Raw genomic sequence first — 12,622 nt, forward strand, 5'->3', positions numbered from 1 at the left:
GTGTATATTCCTGCCTCTGGTGGTCGTTGCTTGTGTTTCCGGTGTGTATATTCCCTCCTCTGCAGTAGTCCACAGTGTATTCCCGCCGATCCCGGCGCTCGCTCCTCCTGCAGACGCGCCGTGCTCCCGCCGGCAGCCGCCCTCACTGGGGGAAGTGCAGCCAGGCAGCAATCAGGTGTTCCTCGTTCCCCAGGGAACCGGAGGAGGGAGGAGAGAGGGAGGGGCCGGGGCGGCCAGAGAGAGTTTCAGGAACACACTGAACAGGGTGCCTGGCTGATAAGAAACCCGACAGGGCAGGGAATCCGGGCAGGGGGGCAGCGGACACCGCACTGCCCAGCATTACAGCGCTCTCTCCACCCCAGAGCGTGGGTGCCAGCCCCTCGGAGGGGGCGCAGAGGCCTGCACAGCCCGGATCCTGGAGACACCCCAAAGTGTCAGGAAAGAGAAGGGAAACTCCTCGCTCTGCCGGCGATGGACGCGTTTGGAGCTCTGACTCCAGAGGGGCCAGGTTTCGGAGGGGAAAGTTTGTGGAATAAGCCGGTTGTACCTGGATTGAGGGAGAGCTGAGTCCGTGGAGGGTCCAGTTTAACCCCTAAGAGGCCAGTCTTCAGAGAGGAGGCACCAGACAGTCTATCGCCTGGAGCAGAGTCAAGAGGTGAGTGGTGCTGTGTTGTGTGTTATTGTCTAGCCAGATCGGGTCAGGAGGTGACTGTGGTCGTGTTGTGTGTTGGGAGATGGGTCAGGGGCGAGTGGGGCCGTGACAGGAGGCGGGTGTCGTTGTGTTGTGTGGTTTAGTCTCGGCTGGGAGATGTCGGGGTGTGTATGCTTGTCAAGCCTGGAATGTCAGGAGTTGTGATAAGTAGGGGGTCTTGTAAGGTGCTTTCTTCTAGCCTGCGAGTTGTGTAGGAAGGGAGTGGGGGGTGTGAGGAGACTGGGGTGCGTGCTGTGTGTCCCTCTTTAGCTTGGTGTTTGGGTGAGGGGTCAGTGGGTTTCTGTTGTGTGCTGCAATATGTGTCATTATGAAGTGAGTGGGGTTGTGTGCTTGTCTAGTCTGAATGTGAGGTCACGAGGTGAGTGGGGTGTTGTTTTGTGCTTGTCTCGTCTGGAGTTTTCATGAGGTGAGTGGTGGGGTTGTGTGCTTGTGTCCTGGTCTAGCCTGGTGAGTGGAGTTGTGGTGTTTGCTTGTCTTGTCTGGGGGTTGTGTTATGAGGTGAGTGGGGTTGTGGTGTGTGCTAGTCTGGGGGTTGTTATGAGGTGAGTGGGGTTGTGCTGTGCGCTTGTCTAGTCTGGGGGTTGCATGAAATGAGCGGTGGGGTTGGGTTGTATGCTTGTGTCTTCTGGGGGTTGTGTTATGAGTTGAGTGGGGTTGTGTGCTTGTCTTGTCTGAGGGTGTGTTGTGAGTGGGGTGGGGTTGTGTGCTTGTCTAGTCTGAGGGTTGTCATGAGATGAGTGCGGTTGCGTGCTTGTCTCGCCTGGGGGTTGTGTTATAAGGGGAGTGCGGTTGTGGTGTGTGCCTGTCTCGTCTGTGGGTTGTGTTATAAGGGGAGTGCGGTTGTGGTGTGTGCCTGTCTCGTCTGTGGGTTGTGTTATGAGGTGAGTGGGGTTGCGTGCTTGTCTCGCCTGGGGGTTGTGTTATGAGGTGAGTGGGGTTGCGTGCTTGTCTCGCCTGGGGGTTGTGTTATGAGGTGAGTGGGGTTGTGGTGTGTGCCTGTCTCGTCTGGGAGTTGTGTTATGAGGTGTGGGGTTGTGGTGTGTGCCTGTCTCGTCTGGGGGTTGTCATGAGATGAGTGGGGTTGTGTTGTGTACTTTTCTCGTCTGCGGGTTGTGTTAGGAGGTGAGTGGGGTTGCGTGCTTGTCTCCTCTGGGGGTTGTGTCATGAGGTGAGAGGTGTGTACCTTTTGTGAACCTAACAAAACTGCTGCAAAGAGGGGGGGGGGTCAGAGGTCCGGCCGGAGAGGGGTCGTTGGGTGACGATGTGCCGCTGTCTCCGGCTTTAAACCCTCCCCCGCACACTCGCTCTTTTCATGTCGTTTCTGCTGTATTTTGATTTGTCATGTTGAGGGCCTGTGTGGCCCCAGGGCCCTCCAGGGGTCCCCTGTCAGCTGTGACCGTTACTAAACCCGCTCATGTCACCATATGCTGGTAGCTGCAGTCCTGCATGCATAGGGAAATAATGGGTCGAGTGACACTACAAGTACCAGCATGCACAGCGAACATAATGTCAGAAGTTCCCTTTTCGAAGCAAGCCAGTCTGGGAGCGCTGGGGTGATGCAAGAGGTGACAAGAAGGGCAGACTGAACCCAGGCTGTAAAGATTGTGTGACCTGGCATACATTTACAGACCATCACTCTAAATGTGACGTAATTACATAGCGGCAGATGTCTCTGAATGAAATGATGCCGCGTAACTTCACCGTATAGAATTAGCCCCTCCTGGTTCTGCCGCTGCCACCTGAGGCGTCCGTGGGACGCCAAAGCCTTTTATTTAAATTGTTCCAATAAAAGGATCAACGTTTGAAGACTTAAGACTGGGCCAACCCTGCCTGACGTACTTTACGCAGTGCACCCTGGGGTTTGTAGTCCACCGTGTTCGACGGCAGGCAAGGTAACGCCTTAGAAGTGAGAGCGCACAGCTGGAAAGGGTGTGAGGCTTGAGCTGAGACATCCTAAACCACCAGACCTGTAGTGTTGGATCTTGTCAAAGATTGGCTCCGCCTTTCATCGCCGTGAGGTCATCGAAAGCGGCACTTTTATTTGCGTCAGTCGTGTTGTGAAACCCAGATATTTACATGTCTGTTTCCTCCTGTTCTGAGTCCAGCGGTGCATGGGCGAGGTTTAAGCAGGAGAACGTGTTGGCACTGTGTACGTCATGGGAGGATGGACATAGCTTCCTTTAACTTAACATGTGTATATTGTAAATCGCACGCTCGCCCAGAAGGGTATTTGGCGCTGAGTAACAGATGTTTTGTTACCCAACTCGATGGTACTCGTTTCATCGACCTCAGAAGGATGAGGCTGAGAGGACCCGCCGAGATCGACCCATGCCCCTACAGTGAACGCATTAGTCTCACTAAGCCACCAGGCCAGGCTCCCATAGGTGAAGCAGGTGCAGTGGCGCCGGGGCCCAGAGGCAACCCCTGGTTATTGTTGCATTTCACGATACAACCAGCGGCCGGGGGCTTCCTTGCTCTGGGGCGCAGGACACACTGGCATTGCCCCTGCATGGAACAGGCCTCCGTTGTACCGTCTCGTCTGTCCGGCCCTGTCGTCCTCGCCTCGAGGATTCTGTCCACCTCTTGGCGGCCGAGCCAACTCTGATGTGCAGTAGTGACAACGTCGCACGCCCACTATCACAAGATGTGGCCTAGTCTGGGCGCTGGGATTTCAGAGCCGCTCAGTCCCAAACTCTGCCGCAGAAGCCCCTCCTCCCGGCCCTCGGGGGTCCGGGTTCAGGGTCAGACGGCAGACCCTCTGTTTACGCGCCGCTTTCAGTCCCAGGCCTGTTTCAGTCGCCCTGCGTCCCCCAGAGGCCGTGCAGGGGATACCAGGCCAATACAAGGTCACAGAAGATGCCCCGAGGCGTGCCCTCAGCCTGGCATGCGGACTGGTGGGCATAGCTTCATTTTACTGCTCGTGGTGGGGGTGGGGCACTCACACTTGGGAACAGGTCAGCTCTCTCTCCGCTTCTGTGGACGCCTGCCGCGTCCTTCTGTGCCAACAACGAACCCCGACGCCCTTCAGTTGACCTCTGACCCACAGGGTACCCAGTGTACCCAGGGCGCTCTCGCTTGTATCCAGTCACCTGGATAATTCCTGGAAGGTTTGTTGACAGTAACATGGCTCTGCAGACGGCTGTTACCGCACAAACCAAGGGGGTTGAGACACTTTATTAACGGATAAAAAAACACACACAAGGTAGTGGTGGTCACACTGTCCCACTTCAAAGTAAAGTTATTAGGTACAGGTATGGTCAGATTGTACGTCATACAGGTGTAACTATTCTCCAAAAAGTCTGGTAGGTGCCACTCGGGATAGGATACTCCACTACCTAGAGTATCAATAGTGGTAAAACACAGAGTGAATTGTACAATAATATAATATTTCTCACTTGACTTTGACTAAGAAGTGGGACTATGAATACATCACAGAAATCATTTTTTTGTGAATGTTTACATTTTGGTTGTGGTGTTATTGAGGAAGAAATATTTTCTTTTGATATTTATTAGTGAATAAATATTTGTAAAAAAACGAATGAAATCTGTCTACATATGATTCCTGTGCCCGAAAGCTTTACTCGTCATCTTGGTGTTTTAGCTCTAAAGATCGATTTGTAAAATTGTAAATATGAATAATTAGAGTGCCGGGACATTCGCTTTGTGTACTTTATTAACGGGGATGATGACCTTGCTGCTGTGCATTACTGTTTTTTTCTAAACATGAAAATGGCTAGATCGAAAATGTGGATTTATTTATGTGAGTGGATTATTAAGCGCCAAAAACCATGAGCAGGTACCTTCGTGGCGCCAAGACAAGGGGATAAGTAAGGGTAGGCAAGGGTGGAAGTGGGGGTCTGTGACAACCTGGCTCTAGATCGCTTCAGGTGGCCGATGGAGGGTAAGTGGGTTTTCTGCCTTCTAGAGCGCTTCAGGTGGCCAGTGGCGGGGGCCTGTGTGGCGGCCTGGTTCTAGATCGTGTCAGCTGCCTATGGAGGGTGGGTGGGCTGCCTGGTTCTAGATCGTGTCAGCTGCCTATGGAGGGGGGTGGGCTGCCTGGTTCTAGATCGTGTCAGCTGCCTATGGAGGGTGGGTGGGCTGCCTGGTTCTAGATCGCTTCAGGTGCCTATGGAGGGTGGGTGGGCTGCCTGGTTCTGGATCGCTTCAGGTGCCTATGGAGGGTGGGTGGGCTGCCTAGTTTTAGATCGCTTCAGGTGGCCTATGGAGGGTGGGTGGGCTGCCTGGTTCTAGATCGCTTCAGGTGGCTGTTGGTGGGGTCGAGCCCTGTTAAGGACCTGTGCTTCTAGATTTCTTGAAGGGGTTTTTGGGGTCGTGCCTCTCTGTAGAGAGAACACGGTTCTAGGTGGCGTGAAAGAGGCGGTTGGGGAGGCTTGCTGACAATGTTGGTGTGCCTAGGGCCCCAGTTATCTAAACCCCCTCCTTGGCTAATTAACCCGCGGAGAGCACGCCGGGGGTGTAGGGGCAGAGTGCAGCCCCGTGGTCGGGACACTCCCTGGCTCGCACCAGGGCCGGCTCTAGGCATGTGCAAGCTGTGCACCTGCACAGGGCCACCAAACCCCAGGGGCCACCACGCCAATATATATCCTTAACATATTAATCCTCTGAGGATGGATACATATTTGCGTGGTGGCCCCTGGCAGGGATTTGGCGGCCTCCGGCTCTGTTCCACTTCTAAACTCCCTGACCCCCTCCCCTCTTTACTGGCCTGCGCGCTCCGCCCCGCCCGGACCCCCTCTTCCGGGCCCCCTACCTACGCTCCCTGCCCAGGGCCACCATGAGCCTAGAGCCGGCCCTGCTCGCACCCCTTAAGAGAGACAGACCCCCACACCCTCTGGGGGCCCAGCTGTGCCCCCGGGTCCTGGCACCGGCAGGGGACGTGCCCTGTCACGGATGACCCTGCAAAGATGAGAGCAGCACCTTCCCTGCGGCAGAGGGGGCGCGGGGGGCTTGTAAACACGAAAGGAGCGTGTCCGCGTCACTGCCCTAAAGTGGCGAAGGCAGGGGCTGTAGAAGCTCCATGTTCATATTGGTGGGGGGCAGGGGCAGAAAGGGCATATCGTGGTATGGTTTATGAGGCCACCTGAACACCTGGCAGGTAATATTACAGCATATTCCACGGTTACCCCTTATTAGATCCCATATCCACCCTGCATAGACCGTGGTGCGGTGATGGTGTTCTGAGGGTTCTGCTCTACTACAATGAAGGCGTTGCGTAGTGTTTTTCCTTTAAATGCCCGGCGTGCTTTCACTAAGCGCCCTTTATGCCTCTTTATCCGAGCTCGCCCTCTCGCTTTCTAAGCGCCCTGGAGTCTAAAGTTACCCCCAGCGGATGTTGGCATCATCTCCAGTTACCCACTCTTGAATAATTTAACACTCTAGCATGACCGGTGACGTGTGCACCTGGAGAGGACGGGTGACAGGGAGAGGTCAGAGTGGGGTGAAAGTGTCAGCAGGTTGTGTCCCCTGCGCTCCAGAAACCACTGGACTGTGGGGCGGGTTTATCTCAACAAATGAAACCAAATCTTCCGCTGTGGTTTGTGGGCGTCCAGGAAACAGGCTGACTCCATTGTGTATCAGTGATACCATGCTTAAATGTGTTTCCACTTTTTCATACTGGAGGAGGGGCTGTACACCTGATAGCCGGAGCACGTGGGTGCACTTGAAAAGTGTGGGGGTCACACAGTTCGAGCAGGCTCGTGCGTCTCTTTTTAGGTCGAGCCTGGGCAGCGCATGGCTGCTCTCTGAGGCATGCTGTATTCAGGTATGGACTTGAAGCCCCGCCCACTCTCCACCCTTATTTTTCATTGGCTTGTCTTTTTATAAACTGTGGCTTTTTATTGGCCTGTGGGCCCTCCTTAGTACCTCCTTGTCTCTTCTTGTAACATCCCATAAGGACAGGCCAGCTTACGTGTGTTGGTAGTCGGTAAGCTTTAATTACACCCTTGAGCACTATTTCTTAAAAAATAAAATCGCCTGCCTCCTGTTGCAGGTAAGAGTCACTCTCTTCTAAAGCGTATTTTTTTGCTAGCACGGTAGGCCACAGTTGCATCCGCGCCTTTTGGTTTTATTTGCGGCACCTAACACAGCTGCATATTTTTTGGGTGTATTTTTTTTCTCCTATTCACTTTTGGTTTTGTTTACAAGCGCCCCATGCTGCGCTTTCAAGTTAATGGGGGCTGCGCCCCTTTCTTTAGAAGAGACGTGTCCAAAGAAAATTCCACAGCATCTATTAAAGTGAAACCCCGGCATGGGGCGCTTTTACAACAAAAAGCATTTGTTTGTCAACTTCACAAATACTTTTTATTGTAAAAGCGCCCCATACCGCATGTTCACTTTTTAATGGCGGCCTCAGAATTTTCTTTAGACGCAGCTTGTCTAAAGCAAGGGGCGCGGCCTCCATTAACGTGAAAGGCGGCATGGGGCACCTTAACAAAAATAAGTATTTGCAATGTAATTGGTCTCGCATTTGCGAGAGTTTATGGTCATTTACAATTCCAATAGCTCAAACTTCCGTGAATGTGAGAATTATTGCATGGCAAATGCTTGTTAAATTTGGCTCTAAACTTGGGTCTATGACTTTGGATGTAGCACTCGCCGTCTATAAGGCTAAGTCCGTCCCAGTTGCCACTGAAGGTGCTGGTGTACTGGGGATAATAAACTATTCATCAGTCGTGGCTCGCATGACTCGCGGGTGGGGGGGGGGGTCGCGCGTTGGTTCGCACGGGCGGGGGATTAAAAAAATAACTTACCTTACCGGGCATTCAGCAGTAACGGGAAGCACGCATCCTCCCTCCCCTCAACCAATCACAACGCTGTAATGGCAGCGTTGTGATTGGTGCGGATAACTCCCAGCCAAGCGCCTGTAGGGAGGCCATTTTCTCTATGTATGCGGCATTCAGCCTACATAGAGAAAATGTAGAGTGCGCATGACTGGTTTGGTCGGCCTCAGAGGGCCACAACAGTGGGCAAGCCACTCCTCCCGGACCCGCCCACCCATCCGCCCCCAACCAGGCATACCCTGCCGCCTTCTTTCTCGCAGCACGAGAAGCAGAAACATTAAATGTTATTTAAAATACCATTTTATGTTTCTGCTTCTCACACTGCGAGAAAGTAGTGGGGCGACGCTCCTCCGCCCTAATGGAGGAGCCGCCCCTGCTAATCACCATTACAGATAAGTAAAAACCATTGTTTTCATAGGCTTGTGTCCCTCTCTAGCCGCATTAATTCGTGAATAATGCACATGGAGTTAGGACTGCGGTATATCAGGGTAAGGCGGGCACCTGTGTTACTCTGGCCTTCAGTTTGGTCCTGATCTGAGGCAGCTCTGACGCAGTGCGTGATCAAGAATTCTACGGAGGGAGAGGTGTGGCGGAGCGGCCAGAGCGGCTGACTCTGAAGCACAGGGCTCACGGTTCGCATCTAGCACAGAGCCATATCTTCGGAGGTGCTACGTCACCAGAGATTTCTTCTGTTAAGGTTTAGACTTGCTCTGGCCCACTTTTTGGCGTCTTACCCTGCCAATGTTTTTGCTGAGAAAGATTTCGCTCTGTGCCCATGCAATTCAGGTGTGCGCCAATCATAAACGCACACGTGTAAAGAGCAGCGAATTCGGATTCTAAAGCCCCTCGTGACGATATTAAACATTAGTAAGTGCCAAGAGGATGCAGGGATCTGCGCTTGCTCCAGACCGAGCAAGTGTGTATACCTGTGGATGGATTCATTGCATGTCTCATGAAACCCAGGAAGTTAATTGAGAATTAAGGGTGAGTTATTTGACGCCTGCCTGTTTTAATATCTTTAAGTGCAATTTTTTTATGAGCGGTTTTATTTTGTCTGTACTAAAGCACTTTATTCGGACTAGTATTTCGAGATGTATTAAATTGTACATATTTTATGATTACTGGTGACTGTGATAGAAATGTTAATTGTTTTTATCTGTATGCTTTTATGATTTGTTTGTAAAACCACATAAAGTACTTGATCTGAACTGTGTTCCTTACCCAGAGTGTTGAAAAGTAGACCTGACTCTGGAGGATGGATTTAGGCCCAGATCTCTGTCCTGGGGTGAATGTATGACATTGTTCTGCACTCTGTTCATCAAAATGTTGTTTTTTCATTTGTCACCCCGAGTGGGGCGGGTATGCCCAGATATGGGTCCCGTGCTCTCCATGCCACTGAAGTCAAGCTATTCAGACTGAAGAGGAGTGAAACCCCGAAACCGGTCCTAGGATGCTTGTTTCCCGTCCAGGGAGGGCCTGGCAGTTCAGGCTGGACTGTTCCCATTGGGTGCAGGGTCAAGACTGATTTTCATATGGCTGGGTTCAAACAGGAATGGCATGGTGAGCAAAAAACGATGGATTTAGGCCCAGATCTCTGTCCTGGGGTGAATGTATGACATTGTTCTGCACTCTGTTCATCAAAATGTTGTTTTTTCATTTGTCACCCCGAGTGGGGCGGGTATGCCCAGATATGGGTCCCGTGCTCTCCATGCCACTGAAGTCAAGCTATTCAGACTGAAGAGGAGTGAAACCCCGAAACCGGTCCTAGGATGCTTGTTTCCCGTCCAGGGAGGGCCTGGCAGTTCAGGCTGGACTGTTCCCATTGGGTGCAGGGTCAAGACTGATTTTCATATGGCTGGGTTCAAACAGGAATGGCATGGTGAGCAAAAAACGATGGATTTAGGCCCAGATCTCTGTACTGGGGTGAATGTATGACATTGTTCTGCATTCTGTCCATCAATTGTTCTTTTTGCTTTTGTCACCCCGAGTGGGACGGGTATGCCCAGACTTGAGTCTCTTTCTCTCCATGCCACTGGATTCAAGCTATCCTGGCTGAAGAGGGGTGAAACCCCGACACCGGTCCCAAGATGCTTGTTTTCAGTCCAGTCAAGACCTGGCCTGTCAGTTCGGTCTGGACTGTTCCCACTGGGCGCAGGGTTAAGACTGATTTGCATATGGCTGGTCGAGCAAAAAAAACGATGGATTTAGGCCCAGATCTCTGTATTGGGGTGAATGTATGACATTGTTCTGCATTCTGTCCATCAATTGTTCTTTTTACACCTGGGAGTTTAGACATGTTATTGGCACCTGTATAGCGAACAATCATACAACTGGTACGGCCTCAGAGCACTATAGATAGTCAGAGGTTACAGACTGGCTTGTTCCTCTTAAAGGCTGACCGCTCATGACTAACTCGACCCCAGCCCTACTGACCTTATAGCGGCACCGCCTGTTGTGAAGCAGTCCTCCGAGGTCAGTCTTCTCAAGCTGTACATGCAACCTTTAACCCCGAGACATTTGTCCTGGTGAGGGTCCATTTTACCCCCCCCCCCCCCCCCCCCTCCTGGATGGATGGCTCCTACCAAGCCATGCCAGTCAGAGGCCCCAGGGCAGAGAGTCCAGGCGGGGTGGGGCTCCTCGGTGCCCGGGCGTGTCTGGACAGAGGTTGCCTGTGCCATGGAGTGTGACTGGGGCAGGTAGACGGCAGCCCCCTCCCTTGGGCTGGCCTGCTCCGAACACACGGTCCGTATGACCCTGTCAGCCCAAGGTCAGACCCACTGGGGCGCACCCCTTTGGCTGGAGGACCCCTGCACTGTCTGCTCAAGGCAGGGTCTACTGAGCCACACAGCCCAGCGACGGGAGGGGCCCGTCTGTCACAGTGCAGCGGTGTGGTCAGGGGGTGCTGCGTCTCAGGGCGATGGTGCATTGGCAGCGGTGTGGTCAGGGGGTGCTGCGTATCTGGGTGGAGGTGCATAGGCAGCCGTGTGGTCAGGGGTGCTGCGTCTCAGGGTGGAGGAGCATAGGCAGCGGAGTGGTCAGGTGGTGCTGCGTCTCAGGGCGGAGGTGCATTGGCAGCGGTGTGGTCAGGGGGTGCTGCGTCTCAGGGTGGAGGTGTATTGGCAGCCGTGTGGTCAGGGGTGCTGCGTCTCAGGGTGGAGGAGCATAGGCAGCGGTGTGGTCAAGTGGTGCTGCGTCTCTGGGTGGAGATACATTGGCAGTGGTGTGGTCAGGGGTGTTGCGTCTCTGGGTGGAGGTGCATTGGCAGCGGTGTGGTCAGGGGTGCTGTGTCTCAGGGTGGAGGAGCATTGGCAGCAGTGTGGTCAGGGGTGCTGCATATCTGGGTGGAGATACATTGGCAGCGGTGTGGTCAGGGGTGCTGCGTCTCAGGGTGGAGGTGCATTGGCAACGGTATGGTCAGGGGTGCTGCGTCTCAGGGTGGAGATACATTGGCAGCGGTGTGGTCAGGGGTGTTGCGTCTCTGGGTGGAGGTGCATTGGCAGCGGTGTGGTCAGGGGTGCTGTGTCTCAGGGTGGAGGTGCATTGGCAGCGGTGTGGTCAGGGGTGCTGCATATCTGGTTGGAGGTGCATAGGCAGCGGTGTGGTCAGGGGTGCTGCGTCGCAGGGTGGAGGTGCATTGGCAGCGGTGTGGTCCGGGGTTCTGCGTATCTGGGCGGAGGTGCATTGGCAGCAGTGTGGTCAGGGGTGCTGCTTCTCAGGGTAGAGGTGCATAGGCAGCGGCATGGTCAGGGGTGCTGCGTCTCAGGGTGGAGGTGCATAGGCAGCGGTGTGGTCAGGGGTGCTGCGTCTCAGGGTGGAGGAGCATAAGCAGCTGTGTGGTCAGGGGTGCTGTGTCTCAGGGTGGAGGTGCATTGGCAGCGGTGTGGTCAGGGGTGCTGCGTCTCAGGGTGGAGGTGCATTGGCAGTGGTGTAGTCAGCGGTGCTGCGTCTCAGGGTGGAGGTGCATTGGCAGTGGTGTGGTCAGGGGTGTTGCGTCTCGGGGAAGAGGAGAATAGGCAGCGGTCTGTTCAGGGGTGCTGCGTCTCAAGGTGGAGGTGCAAAGGCAGCCCTGTGGTCAAGGGGTGCTGCGTCTCTGGGTGGAGGTGCATAGGCAGCGGTGTGGTCAGGGGTGCTGCGTCTCAAGGTGGAGGTGCAAAGGCAGTCCTGTGGTCAAGGGGTGCTGTGTCTCAGGGTGGAGGTGCATTGGCAGCGGTGTGGTCAGGGGTGCTGCGTCTCAAGGTGGAGGTGCATAGGCAGCCCTGTGGTCAAGGGGTGCTGCGTCTCTGGGTGGAGGTGCATTGGCAGCGATGTTGTCAGGGATGCTGCGTCTCAGGGTGGACGAGCATAGGCAGCGGTGTGGTCAGGGGTGCTGCGTCTCAGGGTGGAGGTGCATTGGCAGTGGTGTGGTCAGGGGTGCTGCGTCTCAGGGTGGAGGTGCATTGGCAGTGGTGTGGTCAGGTCTCAGGATGGACGTGCATTGGAAGAGCAGCGCGTGGGTGCCCTGTCTTTGAACAGCAGGGGGTACTCCAGATAAGTGTCTGAATGCACTGACAGGTGTGAGTGGAAGCCGTCCTGGAACAGCTGGGGGGCAGGAGGTGAGCACCGAGGTGCATTCGAGGTGCATTGGAAGAGCTATGTACACTGGCATAACAAAACTCGAGGGGGCCGCCCTGCAAGGTACGTGGAGGGGCACCCACCGGACTAAATCAGGAGCTCCCCGGCCAGAGTCCTGTGCTGAGGGGGGCCCTGGAACTTGGGGCACCCCTGGGCAGCGGGGGCTGCGGGAGCCTGTGTTGCGCCACTCGTCGTGTAAGGGTTGTTTAATTATAATCACTGATGTTTCAGGCCTGGTTGGATGTGCTTTGGCCCTAATCTCTAGCAGAGTGGACTATGGCAACACACCCTACACCAGCACCCCAACCCATCTTCACAGGCTTCAAACCATATAAAACTCTGCCCCCCCCCCCTCCCCCCGTCACGCCACTCCGCAGAGCACTTATCACGCACGCATTCAAGTCACCAGAACCGGATTGGGAACCGAAACCCACCCTGGCAAACTGCTCGGGTGGCACCCCCTGAGGTGAGGGGGGGCAGCCGAGCAGTTTGCGAGAGC

The 12,622-nt window shown here is 54.3% G+C and overlaps 1 protein-coding gene across 1 annotated transcript in view; it reads left to right on the forward strand.

Moving 5' to 3' along the window:
- Positions 1-240: 240 nt before the first annotated feature.
- The window catches only part of CCDC120 (coiled-coil domain containing 120), a 172,764-nt gene continuing 160,382 nt past the window's right edge, over positions 241-12,622 (forward strand). Inside the window, exon 1 of the mRNA XM_086940307.1 lies at positions 241-655. The gene's annotated coding sequence lies outside the window, so the exon portion shown is untranslated. The remainder of the gene's footprint in view (positions 656-12,622) is intronic.

The sequence above is a fragment of the Lissotriton vulgaris genome, chromosome 10 (genome assembly GCF_964263255.1).
Source record: "Lissotriton vulgaris chromosome 10, aLisVul1.2, whole genome shotgun sequence".
Taxonomy (NCBI): domain Eukaryota; kingdom Metazoa; phylum Chordata; class Amphibia; order Caudata; family Salamandridae; genus Lissotriton; species Lissotriton vulgaris.